The sequence below is a fragment of the Sceloporus occidentalis genome, unplaced genomic scaffold (genome assembly GCF_023333645.1).
Source record: "Sceloporus occidentalis isolate IW3139 unplaced genomic scaffold, rSceOcc1.0.p SCAF_181, whole genome shotgun sequence".
NCBI lineage: Eukaryota > Metazoa > Chordata > Lepidosauria > Squamata > Phrynosomatidae > Sceloporus > Sceloporus occidentalis.
In genome coordinates, this window is record NW_028317161.1 from 464,506 (window position 1) to 478,573 (window position 14,068).

Consider the following 14,068-nt stretch of genomic DNA (forward strand, 5'->3'; position numbering starts at 1 on the left):
AGCCAAGAGTGTATGCCAATATAACTCAAGGTTGCAGGGTTTTGAGTTTATATAAGACACCTGATCTAGTTTATATATAACATTTTTCCCACACCAGTGTCTTTGTACTTTACAGTACTAGTGCAGATTACTAGCATCCCTGTTGTGGCACAGTGCAAAATGTGCAGAAACGCTATGCCCCATGTATTCTTAATATTGTTCATGTGTTCACCTGGGCAAGTGAGCAAATAAAAAATAGTTTTGCATGTGATTAAAGAATTGATTTCATACTAAAATGTGTATATTTATTACCTTTAGTCGTGATACAGTTTTTTTTGCGCATTGTATAGCTATAAAAACCATTAGGGGCACCAAAATGGTTATGACACAGTTTCTGTTCACTTAAATAGCATTGTGATAGTATTGACTTCAAACTATAGGCTCCCCTATATGTAATGTTGTTTAATGCTTAGTACTTGTTTCTGATCGTGATCATTCAACAGTGAGGGCCAGTTGTGCTGAAATATTTTCTAAATAAACATAGGGTTTTGATTGAAATCAGTTAAAAACGACACCCTAGTATCATTCACACTTTATACTTTAATAAGTCAATCCTATCTACAATGCTTACTTCTTTAATTGCTTCTGGAACCAATTGTCCTCTTTTTCACTGCAATTACATTTCTCTGCAATTGATTTTTTAGGGGATGTTTGTAAGCCAGGGGGAGTAATGTCCACTGACATATCTGTTGCAACTGTTCACATCAGCTTTTTTTTTTTTTTTTTTTAAGTCTTTGTTGTAGTACTCCTCTTCCCCATAAATATCAAAATTTAGGAAACAGACCATTTATTTACTATAATCTGAAGTTCATGTTATATTTCAGTCATATTTTAAAACCTTGTGCGGTGCAAGTAAAGCCAAGTGGCCCATGCGCCCCTTGCTCCTAGAACATAATACACAAACTTACATGGAGGCCATTGGAGTACAGTGAACTCATTGTCATGTTCATGAAACCAGTTTGAGATGATGTGCGCTTTGTGACATGGTGCATTATCCTGCTGGAAGTAGACATCAGAAGATGGGTACACTATTGTCATAATGGGATGGACATAGTTAGCAACAATACTCAGGTAGGCTGTCGCATTTAAACTATGCTCAGTTGGTACTAAGGGGCCCAAAGTGTGCCAAGAAAATATCCCCCACACCATTACATCACCACCAGCCTGAACTGTTGATACAAGGCAGGATGGATCCATGCTTTCGTGTTGTTTACACCAGAGTCTGACCCTGCCATCGTTGCAGAATCGAGACTCATCAGACCAGGCAATGTTCTTCCAGTCTTCCATTGCCCAATTATGGTGAGCCTGTGCAAATTGTAGCCTCAGTTTCCTGTCCTTAGCTGACAGGATTGGCACCCGATGTGGTCTTCTCCTGCTGTAGCCCATCTCCTTCAAGGTGCATTCAGAGATAGTATTCTGCATACCTTGGTTGTAACAAGTGGTTATTTGAGTTACTGTTGCCTTTCTGTCATCTCAAACCAGTCTGCCCATTCTCCTCTAACATCAACAAGGCATTTTCGTCCACACAACTGCCGCTCACTGGATATTTTCTCTGATGGTTGCGTGTAAAAATCCCAGTGGATCAGCAGTTTCTGAAATACTCAGACCAGCCCATTTGGCACTGTCGGGATCCCCATCCGAGACGCCGGCGGACTTACTCACCTGAGTACCCGCTAGATGCGGGAACTGGATCCAGCGCCGCTTCCCCTGCTCCATCCTCGACTGCTTCCTGCATGGCTGATTTTGGGCGCGAGCCCCCACTCCACTTTATCTGTCCCTGAATGGAGAAGGCGGGAATGCACGTCCATGATGTCACGCACAGTGCTCAGTTATTGTACCTTACTGAGCTCTTATATGCCTTGTACTGTGCATTACTCCTGTTGCTGATAATAATAAAAAAAAATAAGAAAAAACTTACATCGCATTGCCCTAACACAACATCTACCCAGTATAACCCTCCTGCCCCCCAAACCCGTTAAGCCATAAGCATAATTCTACAAATAATGTACACCTTATACTGTAGTATTGTCACGTTTCACCATGCGCTAGCTGGACTTGTTCAAACTTTGTTTTTCCATTTTCATTTGCCGACCACTAGTGGCCGCCCTGGCCATTCAGGACCTCTCAGACCAATTATCAGGCCCAGCTGCAGTGGCTTACCTGATCAAGTCAGCCTTGATAAACCTGCCCAGCCCTGCAGTCTGGGCCTTGACATTGAAGTTGGAGGACTACCTGTTTGGTTCCTGCCTTGTTCCTGCCTTGTTCCTGCCTTGTTCCTGCCTTGTTCCTGCCTTGTTCCTGCCTTGTTCCTGCCTTGTTCCTGCCTTGTTCCTGCCTTGTTCCTGCCTTGTTCCTGCCTTGTTCCTGCCTTGTTCCAGTACCTGCCTTGTTCCAGTACCTGCCTTGTTCCAGTACCTGCCTTGTTCCAGTACCTGCCTTGTTCCAGTACCTGCCTTGTTCCAGTACCTGCCTTGTTCCAGTACCTGCCTTGTTCCAGTACCTGCCTTGTTCCAGTACCTGCCTTGTTCCAGTACCTGCGGCCAGCGCCCCACTAAGTGGACTCCCAATAGGAGTGCCCTGCATCGCGACTCCCAGGATGACTGCCCACTAGCGGACTACCCTGGTTGAGTGCCCTGCAAGTGGGCAACCTGCCGTGTGCCCTGCAAGTGGGCAACCTGCCATGTGCCCTGGAAGAGGGCTACAAGCCGTGTGCCCCGCAAGTGGGCTTATCTGCCATGTGCCTTGTTCCAGTACCTGCCTTGTTCCAGTACCTGCCGTGTTCCTGAGTTGCGGCCTGCGCCCCACTAAGTGGACTCCCAATAGGAGTGCCCTGCATCGCGACTCCCAGGATGACTGCCCACTAGCGGACTACCCTGGTTGAATGCCCTGCAAGTGGGCAACCTGCCGTGTGCCCTGCAAGTGGGCAACCTGCCGTGTGCCCTGGAAGAGGGCTTCAAGTCGTGTGCCCCGCAAGTGGGCTTATCTGCCGTGTGCCCCGCAAGTGGGCTTATCTGCCGTGTGCCCCGCAAGTGGGCTTGTCTGCCGTGTGCCCCGCAAGTGGGCTTGTCTGCCGTGTGCCCCGCAAGTGGGCTTGTCTGCCGTGTGCCCCGCAAGTGGGCTTGTCTGCCGTGTGCCCCGCAAGTGGGCTTGTCTGCCGTGTGCCCCGCAAGTGGGCTTGTCTGCCGTGTGCCCCGCAAGTGGGCTTGTCTGCCGTGTGCCCCGCAAGTGGGCTTGTCTGCCGTGTGCCCCGCAAGTGGGCTTATCTGCCGTGTGCCCCGCAAGTGGGCTTCCAGCCGTGTGCCCCGCAAGTGGGCTTCCTGCCAAGTCGAGTGACTCTTTGTATATATTGTTGTAGCACCGCATTCAATACAACTCTTAATCCAGATCTGTTGTCTGTGGTTTATTCCTGCACCTGTCTGTAACAACCCCAGACCATAATGCATCGTGGGGTACAGACAGAGCCCCTCGTATCCCCTGCACCTGGGCTCCTTATCAACCTGTGTCCTCGGTTCGTGACAGAATGTCAAGGCCAATACAAGGAGTTCGCGGGGATACCTGCAGTACGGGAATCGGTGGTGAACACGAAGACCCAGACACAAAGAGACCACAGGTCCGCAAGCATCCGGAGGCTGCTCCTTGCAGTGGGGGTATGTCACGTTTCACCATGCGCTAGCTGGACTTGTTCAAACTTTGTTTTTCCATTTTCATTTGCCGACCACTAGTGGCCGCCCTGGCCATTCAGGACCTCTCAGACCAATTATCAGGCCCAGCTGCAGTGGCTTACCTGATCAAGTCAGCCTTGATAAACCTGCCCAGCCCTGCAGTCTGGGCCTTGACATTGAAGTTGGAGGACTACCTGTTTGGTTCCTGCCTTGTTCCAGTACCTGCCTTGTTCCAGTACCTGCCTTGTTCCAGTACCTGCCTTGTTCCAGTACCTGCCTTGTTCCAGTACCTGCCTTGTTCCAGTACCTGCGGCCAGCGCCCCACTAAGTGGACTCCCAATAGGAGTGCCCTGCATTGCGACTCCCAGGATGACTGCCCACTAGCGGACTACCCTGGTTGAGTGCCCTGCAAGTGGGCAACCTGCCGTGTGCCCTGCAAGTGGGCTTATCTGCCATGTGCCTTGTTCCAGTACCTGCCTTGTTCCAGTACCTGCCGTGTTCCTGAGTTGCGGCCTGCGCCCCACTAAGTGGACTCCCAAGAGGAGTGCCCTGCATCGCGACTCCCAGGATGACTGCCCACTAGCGGACTACCCTGGTTGAATGCCCTGCAAGTGGGCAACCTGCCGTGTGCCCTGCAAGTGGGCAACCTGCCGTGTGCCCTGGAAGAGGGCTTCAAGTCGTGTGCCCTGCAAGTGGGCTTATCTGCCGTGTGCCCCGCAAGTGGTCTTATCTTCCGTGTGCCCCGCAAGTGGGCTTATCTGCTGTGCCCCGCAAGTGGGCTTCCTGCCAAGTCGAGTGACTCTTTGTATATATTGTTGTACCACCGCATTCAATACAACTCTTAATCCAGATCTGTTGTCTGTGGTTTATTCCTGCGCCTGTCTGTAACAACCCCAGACCATAATGCATCGTGGGGTACAGACAGAGCCCCTCGTATCCCCTGCACCTGGGCTCCTTATCAACCTGTGTCCTCGGTTCGTGACAAGTATGTTCTCTATAAGTGCGGGAAGGTATGGAAAATCTATATAAATTAGGTATTTCTGAAGTCAGGACACCTGAATTGATAAACTTGGAGGGGATTTTCCATCACTTTACCTAATTTTGTGAGGACTCAGAGGGAAAATGTATTTTAAAAAATAGGTGTTTCTTTCTAATTTTCACTAGTTTTTACTAAATTTCTCATTCAAAATTTTCAGCTAATCATCTAACTATGGTATCAAAAGAAAGCTCTATCTCTCCTTGAAAAAACAATATATAGTTTACATGGGTACACTATTCACAGGAAAAGAGAATAATCGCTGAACCGACATAGCGAAAAAATGGCAAAATTGTTCCAGGACTTGAGGTACCAAAAACCCCTCAGATTGAAGGGGTTAAAATATTTTGTCAATGGGTCAATACAATGGTCATATGCAAACACTTATACCGTATTTGCTCGATTATAAGACGACCCCCCAAAATCTGAATATTAACTTAGGAAAAAAAGAAAGCCTGAATATAAGACGACCCTAAAGGAAAAAAGTTTTACCAGTAAATGTTAATTCATGTAAACTATTTTTTTTAATAAAAGCTATGCTTGAGAAAAATATTTTTTTTGTTTTTATTTCTTGTATTTTCCAACCTGTCCCCCAGTTACGCACATCTGCCCCCAGGCTTGCCACTCCAATATGGCACTGTGGCCCATGATATGCCTTTTAACCCTCTATATGCCACTGTGCCCCATGGTATGCCTTTTGACCCCCTATGTGCCACTCTGCCTCCAGAAATGCCTTATACCCCTATATCCCATTCTGGCATTTAGGGGGTTAAAATGCAAATTATGGGGCAGAGTGGCATATAGGGAGGTATAAGGCATTTCAGGAGGCAGAGTGGCATTAAGGGAGTTAAAAGGCATTGTATAGAGCACTCTGCCTCCAGAAATGCCTTATACCCCTATATGCCACTCTGGCATTTAGGGGGTTAAAATGCATATTATGGGGCAGAGTGGCATATAGGTGTATAAGGCATTTCAGGAGGCAGAGTGCTCTATTAAATGCCCCCTTAACGCCACTCCAGAAATGCCCTATGCCCCCATTTAACACACACACACACACACACACACACACACCCTATACCCCCATTTAACTAACACACACACACACACACACTCTCCCCTCCCCTCCCCTCTCAGCCCTCTCTTACCGGTGCTTCCAGCCGGGGCAGCGGGTTGACGTCGCCTTCTGCTGCAGCCGGAAGGAGGTGGAGTTGGCAGCGGGGGTTTGTATCCGTCCGTCGCGTATACTTTCCCCGGCTGTCAGAGATCAGAGTTCCCCGCACCGGTGTGGGGAACTCTGATCTCTGACAGTCGGGGAAGGTTTGCGCGACGGACGCAGACAACCCCCGCTGCTAGCCACACCTCCTTCCGGCTGCAGCGGACGTTGTCTACGCGGATCGCGTAGACGTCAACCTGCTGCCCCGGCAATACAGCAGGAAGCACCGGTAAGTGTGTGTATGATGGGGGGGGGGGGTGAGACAGGAGGATCCAGGTCCCCTGCAGCGGTGTGGGGGATCTGGATCTTAGTCTCCTAATCAGACTCTATTTGAGGTCTGATTAGAAGACGACCCCGATTAGAAGACGAGGGGTATTTTTCAGAGCATTTGCTCTGAAAAAAACCTCGTCTTATAATCGAGCAAATACGGTAATTAAAAGGAATTTCCTGCCACACTCTAAAATTCAATAGTGCAATAAGACTAGACCAATACTTTATATTTCAACAATGGCTCATCTGAAGTACTATGGTTTCATAAATCTGGACCATGGTTTAATAAATCCAGACCAGTGCTTTATATTGTTTTTCCTTATCTCAACAATGTTTTTTTTTAAGTATCTGCTGCATATATGAAAGATATCATATATATTTTAGATTTTAAAAAATTGCACATTATTAAACACATGGCAGGGTTCTAGCAGTCCAAAACAGAGCAGTTACAGCTGATGGATTTCATTGAAGATGAGGAGGCAATTGGCTACACTGAGGACACTCTGTACTGTATATGGTCAGTACGTTAATAAAAATGATACTAAGCTGCAACAATTAATATCTTCAAAGAAAGTGTTATGTACTAGCTCAAGCTCACTCAATTCACAGAAAAAAAATGCATTTCCATTATGTATTGTAGACATACAGCTCTTATTTTTCTCTTATCAGTTGCTATGGGGAGAGTAATTTATCAAAATGAGTTTATAAAATATCCAATATGGATATGTTTTAGTGCCTATTGTATAAATTTTCTACTAAGTAGGCATGTCAGAAAAAAATTATGAAGAAGAAAGAAAAGCAGAATATTTTAACTCAACGGGATCAGTTGTCTGCATAAATGTATTGTTTCCCAGATAACAAGATACTCTTGAGATGCTGTCTGCTGACCTTCATGAAACAAAGTACACACAAGGTTGTAGTGGGGTAAAGGTGATGGAAAACCCTTCCACTTAGATGATCCCAACAGTGAGGAGGCCTCTGTGAAAGCAGAATGTAGGTATGCACTGAGTACTTTGCAAGGTGAAACAGCAATATGAGGTATACCAGCGGATCAGGACAGAAGGGGTTAATTCCAGAAGAGTGGTCAGGGCAGCCAGGTCGGAAACAAAGCAGGTAGTCAGGCAAGCCGAGGTTCGTAACGCGAGGAGGTAGGCAGACAATCCGGGTCAGTACACAGGAATCACGGGCAGAGGTGCAGAATCATAAGACAAAGAGTTGTCAGGAAATGCAAGGGTCAATATACTGGTAAATAGCAGCAAAACTCACAGGAACATTAAAGAAGACCACAACAGGGTGCCTCTACAGACGTCATGACCGCGCCTCCAGCTGTCCATCAATTCCCCGGGTCCTGCCTTGCCACACAGCAGCGCCGCTAGAGGAGCGACGGACGACCGGAGGAGAGGTGAGTACACTACTCTGGGAACTCCTATACCGGTGAGCAATCGTAAGATTGCTCGTTGAGGAGTTCCCTAAACTGCTCCTCCTTCTCCCGTGCTGGCGGTCAATGGATCGACCGCCGGCGGGAACGGAGACCACTGGTGCCTCGGGCATCCGTGTGCCGCGAGCGGGGAAACATCCGCGGCCCACGGACCCCGGGGTGATCGTATTGGGTCTCCGTGTACCGCGGGCAGACCCCCGCCTGCTGGCAACGGAACCCGAGGGCGTGACAGTGGCGCTGCCACTGCTACAGGGAATTCTGGATAGGCATGTGCAAATTACATTAACACTCATCTTTTTGCCTCTATATGCACTTTATACCTGGACCATTTGGGCATTTAGTGTGCCCCATGCATTTTAAAAGACTTCACTGTATTAGCCTCTACCACTTCTGATAGGAGGCTGTTCCATTTATCAACCACTCTCTTGGAGTAAAACTTTCGTGGAATGCACCTGATCTACCCAACTAGTAACAAGTCTTTCAGCTGAATATACACCATTTATCTTCTGTCTCCTATCTCTGAACTATTGCCTTATCTACTCAACTATATTAACTTCCAAACTTAAACACTGCAATTAATAAGTCTATGAGGGACAGTGTTGAATGCCTTACTGAAATCTAGATAGGCTATATCAAAAGCTCCTCTGGGGAACTCAGTAAAAAGATAATCTAGTTTGACAAGATATCCCTACAATAAACCTGATCTTGCAAACCATTAACATTCAAATGTTTAACAATCTTCTCCTTTAGCATGGTTTCCTTTAATTACCAACTACTACTTGCCAGTCTATAGTTGGCAGAGTCTGCCTTTTTTTTATTTTTTTTTTAATGTTACTACGGCTGCCAACTTCCTATCTTCTGAAACTACTACTGTCAATACTTACTGGTTAAATAAATCTGCCAATGAACACTTTGGATGAATTCCATTGTGTCGCATTGATTTGTCTGCTCTTACTTTGGAGAGGTAAAAGTCAATGTCTTCATCTGTAAACACACATGCTTTACATGTTTCCCTTTCTAACTAAGGTCCCTTTCGTTCATCCTCCTCTGTTAAAACAGCAGCATTTATTTAAACTGTCAGCTAGATCTTTAGCCTCATTTATGATCTTTATTTGTCTTTAGTCAGTGGCGGAACTGCCAGTCAGGGGGCCGAAGGAGTGCCGAGCGGTCGTTTTCAGCAACCGCTCGGCGCCCTTCTGTCTCCTCTGCTTCCTGCCGCCGCCTGCCTCAGCGCTGCCCCGACTGCAGTGGTGGGAGCGTGAGGCGTCTGTCTCGGGTGGCATATGACATCAAATGCAGGCGCTCAACAGTGAAGCCGCACCCACCGCGGCAGAGCAGCGAGACAGAGGCCTCACGCCCCCACCACAGGACTGCACGGTAAGTGACCTACAAAGGGGGTAGGGAGAGGGTAGATAGTGAGAATGGGGGGTAGGGAGAGAGTAGAAAGTGAGAAGGGGGTAGGGAGAGGGTAGATAGTGAGAGTGGGAGGGGTAGGGAGAGGGTAGATAGTGAGAATGGGGGGGTAGGGAGAGAGAAGATAGTGAGAAGGAGGGGTAGGGAGAGGGTAGATAGTGAGAATGGGGGGGTAGGGAGAGGGTAGATATTGAGAAGAGGGGTAGGGAGAGGGTAGATAGTGAGAAGGGAGGGAGAGAGGGTAGATAGTGTGAGAGGGGTAGATAGTGTAAGAGGGGGTAGGGAGAGGGTAGATAGTGAGAAGGGAGCAGGCCCGGACTATCCATCGGGCACACCGGGCATTTGCCTGGTGGGCCGGGCCGCGGCAGGGCCGGATTGATTTAGGGGCTGATGGAGCTGCAGCTCCAGGCTCCTACCTGACTGGGCCTATGCGGCCTCTACGGCCGCATTAATGCAGGGCATAAGGGGCACCTGCCCCTTAAGCCCGCCGCAACTGCAACCGGGACCGCCACTCTAAGGGGTCGGGAAGCCCCCACCAGGGCCGGCCTTACGGGTGTGCGGCCGCACAGGGTTTAAATTAAAACATCGGATTTTTTTTTTTTTTACTTTATTTAACATCCTCCATGTTACATTAAGTTTTTGTTAACTTTATTTAACATGGAGGATGTTAAATAAAGTTAAAAAAACCCCCAATGTTTTAATTTAAGCCCTGTGCGGCTGCAGACCCCTAAGGGTCTTCCCGGCCCCTTAGAGTGGCGGACCCGGTCGCAGTTGCGGCGGGCTTAAGGGGCCCTGCGTTAATGCGGCCGTAGAGGCCCTGACTGGGCCTAATTTAAGGTAGGGGCCTGGAGCTGCAGCTCCATTAGCCCCTAAGTCAATCCGGCCCTGCCGCGGACCCGGTCGCAGTTGCTGCTTGCTCCGGAAACAAGGTAAGTAGGGTGAGGGAGGGGGGTGCAGTGAGAAGGGGCAGAGGGGGATTAGATGGTGAGAAATGGGGAGAGGAGATGGATAGTGAGAGGGGGTACATAGTGAAAAGGGGGAACATAGTGAGAAGGGGCAGATAAGATGGGGAGAGGGGGGTAGTGTGAATGCATATGAGAATGAATGAATAAATGTGTGGATGAATTGTGTGAATGCGTATGACAATTAATGAATTCATGTGTGGATGAATTGCTTGAATGATTTGTTAGACTGCATTAATGAATGTGTTAATGATTTGTGTGAATGAGTGAGTAAATGCAAAGATGGTACATGAAGGGTGGGCTTTAACAATAAATAAATAAATAAATAAATAAATAAATAAATAAAAATGGGCTGCTCTGGCTTAAATGCCTGGGCCTATTTTTTGTCCCAGTCCGGGCCTGGAAGGGAGGGTAGGGAGATGGTAGATAGTGAGAAGGGGGTAGGGAGAGGGTAGATCGTGAGAAGGGAGGGAGAGGGGGTAGATAGTGTGAGAGGGGTAGCTAGTGTGAGAGGGGGTAGGGAGAGGGTACATAGTGAGAAGGGAGGGTAGGGAGATGGTAGATAGTGAGAAGGGGGTAGGGAGAGGATAGATAGTGAGAAGGGAGGGAGAGGGGGTAGATAGTGTGAGAGGGGGGTAGATAGTGTGAGAGGGGGGTAGGGAGACAGTAGATAGTGAGAATGGGGGGTAGGGAGAGGGTAGATAGTGAGAAGGGAGGGAAAGGGGGTAGATAGCCTGAGAAGGAGGGGAGAGGGGGTAGATGGTGTGAGAAGGGGGTAGATTGGGTTAGGGGTAGATTGGGTTGGGGTTGGCCCTTAACAGATTCTCCCACCGGGGCCCTGAGGATTCTAGTTACGCCCCTGTCTTTAGACTAATTATTACCTGTTCCTAAACTCTAACTTCTTCAAATTCAATATTTGTGTCCCATTTGCAAAGTATCACAGTGGTTTCCTTTCTCTTTCATTTTTACAGCATAACATCTCTTACATTTTTCCATTTCTCCTGAGCCACATGTGTCCAGGCCATCACAGATTTACCTATATATATTTCCATTTTAGAAGAATCAGCCTTTCTAAAATCTAGAAGTGCGGTGCAACCTCTGTTATATTAAACAACACTGATTCATGACTACTGAAGCCCACTCTCCTACAGTGATATTCAAAACCAATAAGTATCCATTTGTAAACACTAAATCCAGCACAGCTACCTTTCTTGGCTCTTCTATCGATTGTCTAATATACAATCATGATGTCTTTATTCCCGGCCGACCCAGCTGTTTGTTCCCGGCTGATATTCCTGACATCAGCTGATAATAAGTGAGAGTTTCAGTGGTCAGTTTATTACAGGAAGCTGGCAGATATTCCCAGTTGGGTACAGAGATCTGTTACACCTACCAAATATTATGACCACTTAAAAAGAGACACATCATGGAAGGAAAGAGAGACTGCTTGAGATTTTAGATCCTAAAAGGAACTGTCCCTCCAAAAAAGGGGCACCTGGCTGATTTAGGCCCTTATTCTGGTATGCCAAGAGGAGAAATTATCCTCTTGGCAGCTCACATTTTTGGGTCGCTGCTATAGGAGTCAGCAGGAAAAACTATCCCTGCAAATTCCATGTATATAACCACCAGGGTGCACGGGCGTAGGAACCGGGGGGGACGGGGGGGACGGGGGGGACGGATCCCCCCCAGGAAATCATAAGGGGGGGGGCCGATAATATAGAAATCCCCCCAGGGCTGTACGTGAGTCGAGTGCATTCACAGCTGCCCGATCAGCAGCTGCAGCCTGCAGGACTGGTTAGGGAAATCCGTGATCTCCCCAACCAGTCCTGCAGGCTGCAGCTGCATTAAGGTCACACTCACCAGCGTGCTGTCTGTAACTGAGCGCCGGGGCGACGGGATATGACGTTTATATCCAGCCCCGGTGCTCAGTATAAACAGCTGTGCGCAGCCGCACTGCACAGACTGCGAGCGTCAAAAAGGAAAGTTGGAAGAGAAATCAGAAAGGAGGAAGAGAAATCAGAAAGGAGGAAGCGAAAGCATAAAGGAGGAAGAGAAAGCAGAAAGGAGGAAGAGAAAGGTAAGAGATGTGGAAAACGAAGGTTGTGGGGTATGATGTGGAAAACGAAGGTGGGGGGGTATGATGTGGAAAACGAAGGTGGGTCAGGTGGGTAGGTGGGTAGGTAGGTAGGTGGGTGGGTATGATGTGGAAAACGAAGGTGGGTGGGGGGTTATGATGTGGAAAACGAAGGTGGGTGGGTATGATCTGGAAAACGAAGGTGGGTAGGTGGGTGGGTGGGTGTCTTGGGTATGATGTGGAAAACTAAGGTGGGTGGGTGGGGGGTATGATGTGGAAAACGAAGGTGGGTGGGTGGGGGGTTATGATGTGGAAAACGAAGGTGGGTGGGGGAGTATGATGTGGAAAACGGGTGGGGGTCTGATGTGGAGAACAAAGGTTGTGGAGGGGGGTCTGATGTGGAGAACAAAGGTTTGGGGGGGTCTGATGTGGAGAACAAAGGTTTGGGGGGGGGGTCTGATGTGGAGAACGAAGGTGGGGGGTCTGATGGTAGATTTGTGTGTGCATATACATATGGTGAGGCATGTGTATGGGTACTTGGGCAGGCATATGTGTTTGTGTATAGGGCAGCTGCGTATATGTGCATGTATGTGCATACGCGTGTATGGGCAGTGTATATGTGTACGTATGTATGGGCAGTGTATATGTGTACATCTGTATGGGCAGTGTATATGTGTACGTCTGTATGGGCAGTGTATATGTGTACGTCTGTATGGGCAGTGTATATGTGTACGTCTGTATGGGCAGTGCATACGTGTACGTCTGTATGGGCATTGTATACGTGTACGTCTGTATGGGCATTGTATACGTGTACGTCTGTATGGGCAGTGTATATGTGTGTATATAAGGAGTGTATTTGTCTTATAGTGTATACGTCTGTGTAAGTATGTGCAACGGCAGTGTATATTTATGGGGAGGCGTGTGTGTGTGAGCAGTTTATGAATGTTTGGGCAGGCGTGTATAAGGGTAGTGCATTTGTGTGAGTACTGGCAAGTGTGTATCTGCAGGCAATTGCAGCGTATATGTGTGTTTTTGTGGGCAGGCATGCGTAAGAGCAGTGCATATGTGTGTATGAGCAGGCATGTCATACTTAAAGGGAAGATGATTCCCTGTAACACATGTTTAACCCATTGTGTGTGTGTATGTTAGTGTGTGCATGTGTATGTTATTCAAGTGTTTAAGCGTGTGGATATGTTCCTGTGTGCATGACGTGTTAGGGAGTCTTAGATTGTTCCTTCAGTACATCATAGTAGTCTCTGTGGCCGTGTCCAGTGGGGTCCATCTGTGGTTGTAAGATTTTTTTTTTTTTGTGAGTTTCTCTGGGAATTTTCTCCCATTCATCTAGTAGAACGTTTTATGAGCTGAAGGTGATATACCAAGACATTTTAGACAACACTATGCTTTTAACTTTGTGAGAACAGTTTTGGGGAAGGTCCTTTTCTATTCCATCATGACTGTGCCCCAGTGTACAAAACAAGGTCCATAAAGGCATGGTTTGCAAAAATTCCCCACAGAAACACGCCAAAATCTTGTGGAAGTCGTTCCCAGAAGAGTGGAAGCCGTTATAGCTGCAAAGGGGGACCAACTACATATTAATGTCTATGTATTTAGAATGCAATGTCATAAAAGTCCCTGTTGGTGAAATGGTCAGGTGTACCCTACCAGTAAAAAAGCTATCCCCCCCAGATTTTTAGGGGTTCCTACGCCCATGCTAGGGTGTCTAAAGTAACAGAGACCTTAGGCAGCATCTACAGCCCTTTGAGAGTTGCCTGCCTAGGGTGTTTTGTGGTTCTTACAGGGACACGTGACCCACCATATGCATTTTAACGCATAAGACAGCTGAGGTCCCTTTAAGTTCTGTAGAATTCCTCCCATATGCATTTGCCCATTTCCCAGCTAGGTGATGTGTATAGACACCCTCACATGCAAGGGTGGAAAAGAATTCCCAATGTCGGCGCTTT